Consider the following 8,059-nt stretch of genomic DNA (forward strand, 5'->3'; position numbering starts at 1 on the left):
TTTTTTTTTTTAAATTTCCTAGTTCTCATCATTCAGGTATTTTTCTGTTTGTCTTTTGTGTCATGTTCCTTCACCTTTCGACCTCCAGACATAGGCCAGGACTTCCCTTTATCTTTAGAGGCAGCAGGTGAAGCAGTGAATAGAGTACTACTTCTGAGGTTAGGAAGACCCAAGCTTAAATCTAACCTAAGTCACTTACTAGCTATGAGATCCTGGACAAGTCCCTAAACCTGTCTGCCTCAGTTTCCTCAACTGTAAAAGTGGGATAATAGCACCTCTCTTCCAGATTTGTTGTGAGGATCCAATGAGATAATTTTTGCACAGTGTCTGGCACATAGTAGGCACTTAAATGCATATTCCCTTCCTTCTGCCTCTTGAGAGCTTTCTCCTTTGTTTTTACTCTAGGAATGGAGACCAGACATGTGATTTTGTTGATACAGTAAACTCCAGATAAGGAAACTCCTTCAGCACCATATCTGCAATTTAAGAAATATTATCTGGATGGACAATATGGCATTAGTTAGATTAGAAGTTCCTCTTGAAAAGGAAGTGAGGAAGTATAATTCAGGGAATGCTTAAATTTTCCTACTATATAATAGTAGCAGATTCAGTGAATATGGATGTGGAGTTGGGAAAAGGGATGGAAAATGATGATGATGATGGGCTGGGTCAAGAGATCAAGTAGATCAAACCAATAGGAAGAAGGTAACAGGAACCTTCAACTTATAATCTTTTTTGCCTAGAGCAGTAGAAATTTAGTGACTTTCCCAGGGTCACACAATCCATATGTCTCAGAGTCAGGGCATGAGGTCTTTCCTGCTCTGAAGTAAGCTCTCTCTCCACCATACCAGGACTACTTCTAGAGTAACACTTTTATGTAAAAGTTTTTTTTTTCTTTTTACTTTTCATAACCACTCCATTTTCCCTGATAACCTGTCAAAGGAAAAAAAAAACATTCTTTACTCCCTTCTCCCTTCTATTCCAGGAGGGAGGCCTGTCCTGTCTACATATAGATAATTATGTGACCATGTCTGAAAAGCAAACATCTAACATTCTATTCAGGTCACTGTGAAATTCTCCCTGATCTCCATTCTTTCTAGAAGGAAGACACCTCCCATCAGTCTGTTAATTTACTCTCTGTAGTCCTAGACTAGCCTAAAGGATAAAGCAAATGAAGATATTCATCTTACCCTTTATACTGTTTTCAGTCTAAAATAGCACTTTGTCAAAGTGAGTACTTTGAACTTGGACTGTGAAGCTTCTCTCCAACTGACTCCAGGCATTTTTGCTTTTCAATACCCATCCTGGGCTTTTCTTTCCTAGAGATTAGAAAGTGACTGTGAGGAGTCAGATGGAATGTCAAAGATCCTTTAATATATTATCTGGGCTAACCAGCAGGGTGTAAGGAAAATCTCCCTAAAAATGAGAGGTTCTCTAAAAGTGGCATGGGCTGCCTCCAAGGGCAGTGGACTCCCTGTCACAAAAGGTACTCAAGTTAAGGCTGGATGACCAGCTACTCCTCTGGTCTACTGGGGACAGAATTCCTGACCAAACCTAGAGTAGATGGTTTCTGAATTCTCTTCCAACTCTGAGCTCCTGAGAAGATGATGACTTTATCAACTTCCATTACCCACCTCTACCTGCTCTCAGCTGTTCACTCATGTTTCCTTCATCTCCAGCTCTTACAATGCATCAATAGTGACTGCATAATAAATTCTTGTTGACTGAATGATTGGCACAGCTACATAACTTCCATTCTCCTTCTCAAGGGGTCCCACATAATGCAGTCAGACAATTAGCACAAAGTATCAGTTCAAATCTGGCCTCAGATACTTACTAGCTGTGTAATCCTGGGTAGGATACTTAACCCTGTTTACCTCAGTTTCCCCATCTGTAAAATGAACTGGAGAAGGAAATGGCAAACCACTTTAGCATCTTTGCCAATAAAATCCCAAATGGGGTCATGAAGAGTTGGACATGACTGAATCAACAACAAATCCCAGTTTCAAATACGCTCCCTACCTCACTCCAGTCTGGGTAGTTTAACTTCAGTTCTGTATACAGCCGCATCTTCTCTTCTCCTCATTGGTTTGATCTCCCTGGTCCCTTGACCCAGCCCATCATCATCATGACTTCCCATCCCTATTGCCAACTTCACATCCATATTCCATAAATCTACTATTGTTGTATGGTAGAAATGATGAGGTATCCCTGAACTATACCTCCTAGGTCACCTTTCAAGAGGAAGTTTCACTTTTTCTTTCTAATTTATTTATTTATTTTAGTTTCAACATTTATTTCCACAAGATTTTGAGTTCCAAAATTTCTCCCCATCTTTCCATCCCCCTACCCCATGATGGCATGCATTCTGATTACCCCTTCCCCCCAATCTGCCCTCCCTTCTCTCATATCCTTCCCCTTCTATTTTCTTTAGGGTAAGCTAGATTTCTATACCCCATTGCCTGTATATCTTATTTCCTAGTTGCATGTAATAACAATTTTTAACAGTCATTTTTTAAAACTTTGAGTTCCAAATTCTCTCCCTTCCTCCCTCCCCACCCATCTTCATTAAAAGGGCAAGGAATTCAATATAGGTTGTACATGTGTAGTCATGCAAAGCACTAACATAATAGTCACGTTGTGAAAGACTAATTATATTTCCCTATATCCTATTCCACTCCCCCCCTATTTATTCTATTCTCTTCTTTGAACCTGTACCTCCTCAAAAGTATTTGCTTCTGATTTCTCCCTCCCCCAACCTGCCTTTCCTTCTATTACCCCTCTACTCTTCTTCCCTCCCCCCCCCCACTTTCCTGTAGGGCAAGATAGATTTCTGTACCCAACAGAGTGTATATGTTATTCCCTCTTTAAGCCAAATCTTATGAGAGTAAGGTTGACTCATTCCCTCTCATCTCTCCCCTTTTTCTCTCACTATAATAACTTTTTTCTCATCAGGAGGAACTTTTCATCTAATACCATATTGTCCATCCAGGTTATATTTCTTAAATATCCCTGTAATAGGGACTTCTTTGGTGGCCAGGATACTTCCCTAATTCTATGTCAGGGAAGAAGGGATTTGATAAACCAATTCTCACTAAAGTATATGACTTTGTACTATCCCCTCCCAGAAACCTTTGCGCCTTTTTAAAGGGGAATGGGCAATACTTAAAAAAGTCATGGCTCTCAGTTTTCTTTTATTAAATGAGGGCTTTGGGCTGGTGGCCTCTGGGGTCCTTTCCAGCTCCAGAGTTGTTACTATAACTAGATAGCCTTTCAGATCCTTCTGGCTCTGCATCCCAATGATGCTATAGGGTGCCCTACATTTCTCCAGCATGTCAAGGCTCCATAGTGATTTTCAGTTAGATTAGAAGCTCATTATAACACAGTTGCGCATTACACAGATTCAGAGAAACCAGAGGTCAAAATGGAACCTTTGAAACAGAACTACTTACATGCAATAAAACCTGCTGAGAAATGGCTCGTCTTAGGGCAGGTGTCCTTCCTGTCACCCAGCAGGAACCCGAAAAAAAGAGTTCAATTTTCATTTGTTATGTACTTCCTTAAGTCTCTCTCCCCTCCTCCATTTGACTGGAAAGAGTCCATTTACAATTGAACAGAAATAATTTACATAATATCATGATATTATTGTTTATAAACAGGACAACAGAAGGTCAGCTTTTTGTACTTCCTTCTGAGAAATGTGAGGAGCGGGCTGAGCAAAGCCAGATCCTGGAAAGGGAGGTAGGGAGTGGGAGGGGTTGCCTGCTATGAACAGACTTAACTTATTCAATGGCCCGAATAATTCCTCAATTAGAATAGCCCCGAGTTTGAATACCACTTGATTATTACTTGCTTCTAATTGAGCACCAGGATCCTGGAGCAGCCCACAGTTAAAAAATATTCTAATAGCATGACAACATGGTCAGTCTGTGTGTTTTATACTCTGTGAAGCTGGTGCGGTATTTTCTTTTTCAAATGTTTGGGCTTCATATTCAGTTCTGGAATCAAGTCATTATCTTAGCAATATTGTCAAATATTTTGGCACCTCAGCCTCTCCTTCCTTCCCTCAGAAAACACTGGAACAACCTGGTGAGGAAGGGTGCAGCCAGGGGAGGAGTATGTGGGAGTGAGACCATGGACTTAAAGACTGGCATTCAAATCATCACTCTCACTTCCTAGCCATGTGGCAATGACCTTTAAGTCTAGTCTAAAGACCTTAAGTCATTTAACCTCTTTGAGATTCACTCTCCATATCTAAAAAGAGGGTATAACAATATTTCCAGTATCTACCTTACTGGATTGGGATGAGAAAAGCCCCTTGTAGAAACCCTAAAATGCTATATAGATGTCAACTGTGTGTATAATAAACATTGGTTTATTCATTTTCAGATGGAAGCTTATTGTGTGGTCTTTCCTTACAACCTTGCCTCTCCCCTATCCTAATTCTAGAGCTTCTGTATATTTAAGGGTTTAAACCACATAAGACAGGAGTTCTTCACCTTTTTTGAGGTGTTGGACCTGTGGGAGGTCTGATGGAGCTTTCTGATCCCTTCTACTATAATGTTTTTAAATTTATAAAATAAAATACAAAAGTTGGAAACCCTATTGAAATGCAGTTAGAGAATTGCATTTTTAGAAAAAGTTCATGGATCTGAGCTAAGAACCCTTGACCTAAGGGGATGTATGTTGGTTTGGAGGCTCCCTGAGAAGTCAGTTTAGAACCTATAATAGTCTAGAAGATTCTCTCATGAAGGAGCCATTTTTAGACCTCTTTCAGTGTGCCTTCCAATTCTTTCTGAGAAGCTGCAATTAGATCCTTCATACTTTGGAGTACAGATTAGTACACATACCCTATTTGTAAAGACCACAACCACCTAGAAAGCCACAGAATTCCTCTGGTTTTGGGGGTTATCCTCCATCTCCAAGTTTATAATAACTTATCAACTTTCATGATGCAAGGGAAAGCCTGATGGAATACAAAAGCTTACTTTAATCTTTTCTGTATTTCTTGTTTATTTTAAGAATAATGAGTAACATCGTCAAAGTGGTAGTCCTCAGTATTGGCATTTCACTGATCATATATCAGGGATAGTACCTAGGTGCTAGCTTGAGGTAATCGCAGAGTTACTTTGGCCCTTTGTTGACAAAACACAATTTTCAAAGATGGCCTCATTGACCAGGACCATTAAACATTCTCACTGTAGCTGGAGAAATAGCTTCAATTAAGTGGGTAATAGGTGTGGTTATGTAGATTTTGAGTATCTCACAGGGTATCTCACAGTGTGGCACAAGGGAGCAGAAGAAATTCATAAGGTAACCCCTGTGCTTGAGGTGTTGACAGGCTAAGATATTGCACAAAAATCTGCATCTGTATGGTCTGATCTTTCTGCTCTCCTGGTGCTACTTTCTTGGTGCTGTAATATACTGTAAAGGTTATTAGCATGCAGTTTTCGTCACTTCTTCTCTCTGTTGTTCACTGGGCACTGTTTGAATGGAAATCATTTACATAAATAAATCTCCTCTTTTTCTATGCCTTGCAGCCTGGCTTCTTGTTGGGAATTACTGTGTAAGGTAAATTATCCTAATGAAGTCAGTATGTATGAAAAATTAACAGATGTTTGTGAAAGTCTAAACCTATTTTGCATTGTTTAAAGTTGTGATTTAAGCTCATCTGTCTTCGAATGGCTCTAAATGATTCAAATAAATAACTAGTCATCCACAAAGTGTGTTACTAGGGGAATACTCTACCCAGAGAAAGTGTGCTATACAAAATCATATTTTAATTTTTCAGGAATATAGATTATTTTTGTTATTTGGTTTTGAGTCATTTATGATTTATAAGCTAAGTTTTTCAGTGGTTTCTAAAATAGATAGAAAATGAATATGCCAGAGAATTTTTTTTTGGTATGGTGTTGAGAAATTTACCTGTTGGACTCTGTCTTAGGCCAAATGGACAGTGCTATTTGATACTATTTTCCTGGGACTCAGTTTCCTTGTTTCTAAAATTAAGTGTTAGTAAACTAGATGACCTCTAAGGTCCTTTCCAGTTCTAAATTTATAGTCCTACCTGAATTTAAATATCAAATTAGCTCTTATTTGAGTTAATAGAATAATGAAACAATGACCCAATTACCAGTGCTTATGAGAATTAGATAGTTTTTTTGAGACTAGGAATTAGTTTCTACTTAGACAAATGCAAAGGTGGGGATCAATTGAGTCAATCCATCCTAAACTTACAGTTGGGGGTTCACAGAGTCAATGAATAGACTTTTATAACATGAATTGTTTATTCTACATGCCTCAAGTCAGAGAAGATTTGACAGCTTTATTAACTGACCTCTTTCAAAGAAGGATGATTTTTTTTTGCTTTTTGGAGGGCAATTGGGGTTAAGTGACTTGCCCAAAGTCACAGGGCTAGTAAGTGTGTCAAATGTCTGAGGCCAGATTTGAACTCAGGTCCTCCTGACTCCAGGGCCGGTGCTCTATTCGCTGCGCCACCTAGCCTCCCCAAAGAAGGATGATTTTTCAGTTGGTTTTGAAACATTTTGGACTTGGGCAAAGTCTATTTGGTCATCGCATTTATTCCTAGATGGACAGATATCTGAATGTGTACATATTCTGCATAAACTAGATCCAAACTCCAGGTGCTGTTGCCAATATTATCTTAATAATTCTAATATTGGTAGCTAGGTAGTGGTATGGATGGAGTGCTGACACTGGAGTCAGAAAGACCTGAATTCAAATCTGACCTCAGATACTTCCTAGTTGTGTGACTCTGGGTAAATCACTTATCCTTTGCTGATTTCATTTTCTTTTGACTGCAAAAGGTTAACAATAATATCACCTACCTACCAGGAACATATGAGATAAAGTACTTAGCATAGGGCCTGACACATAGTAAGAACCCCAGTCACACACACTGTGTGTCATATGTTATTATAATATTACATATAATATAACTTATTTTAGTATATATAACATGCACAATGTCATTATATTGATGTTATTAATAATTATATATAATATGATTTGATGTGATAACAGGGCAGCTATGTGATGTAGTCGATGAAGCACTGGCCTTGAAATCAGGAAGACTTTTTCCTGAGCTCCAATCCAACCTCAGACACATACTAGTTGTGTGACTCTGGGCAAGTAACCTAACCCTATTTGCCTCAGTTGTCTCATCTGTAAAATGAGCTGGAGAAAGTAATGGCAAACTACTCTAGCATCTCTGCCAAGAAAATCCCAAATGTGGTCATGAAGAGTAAGACGTGACTGAAAACAACTCAACGACAACAAAGTGAATGAGTAGGCATAAATGGATAGATTGTGATTTAGATAGTAGATATCATTATATAAAGTTCATGTTATATAACATTTACTCCAACCTTCCCATCTTCCAAAAATTCCTATTATTGCCAAGGAATCCAACATCTGTTCGATCACTCAGGTTTTTACTTTGAACTCCTTCCTCTTCCCAATTCCATAGATATAATCAATTGACAGATCTTAGAGATTCTACCTCCACATCTCTCACATCCTTATCTCTACTTATCACCCTAGTTCAGACCTTTATCACCCATCCCCTAGATTCTTGCAATAACCTCTTAACTGGTCTCCTTGGGTCTTCTCTCTCTACCCTGATGCATTCTCTGTAATCTGCCAACATCATTTCCCTAAAGTACTGATCTAGTCATGTCATACCTTGCTTATAAACTCCAATGGTTCCCTTTTGACTTGGTGGTTATTTAATATTATTTTATCTTGATCTTATCCTTTTAAATTTCTATTTTGCATAAGCTCATTAGGGTACATCATTATTATCTATAGTAATAAAAAATAATAAATCTCTAATAATGCTAATAAATAATAACGCAATACATGTATACACCTTATAGATAAATAAATATACACATACTGGGGGCATGCACTCAAGCAATTTTTTGAAATAGGGGTACAAAATCAGAAAAGTTTAGTCTACTGCTCTAGACAAGTCTCTAAAATTATTATTTTTAGAATAATTCATGATCTGCTCTGCTAAAGATAATTTATCATCAGG

The sequence above is a fragment of the Petaurus breviceps genome, unplaced genomic scaffold, assembly GCF_028583685.1.
Source record: "Petaurus breviceps papuanus isolate PSGF00001 unplaced genomic scaffold, PetGlider_PUasm1.0 140, whole genome shotgun sequence".
Taxonomy (NCBI): Eukaryota; Metazoa; Chordata; class Mammalia; order Diprotodontia; family Petauridae; genus Petaurus; species Petaurus breviceps.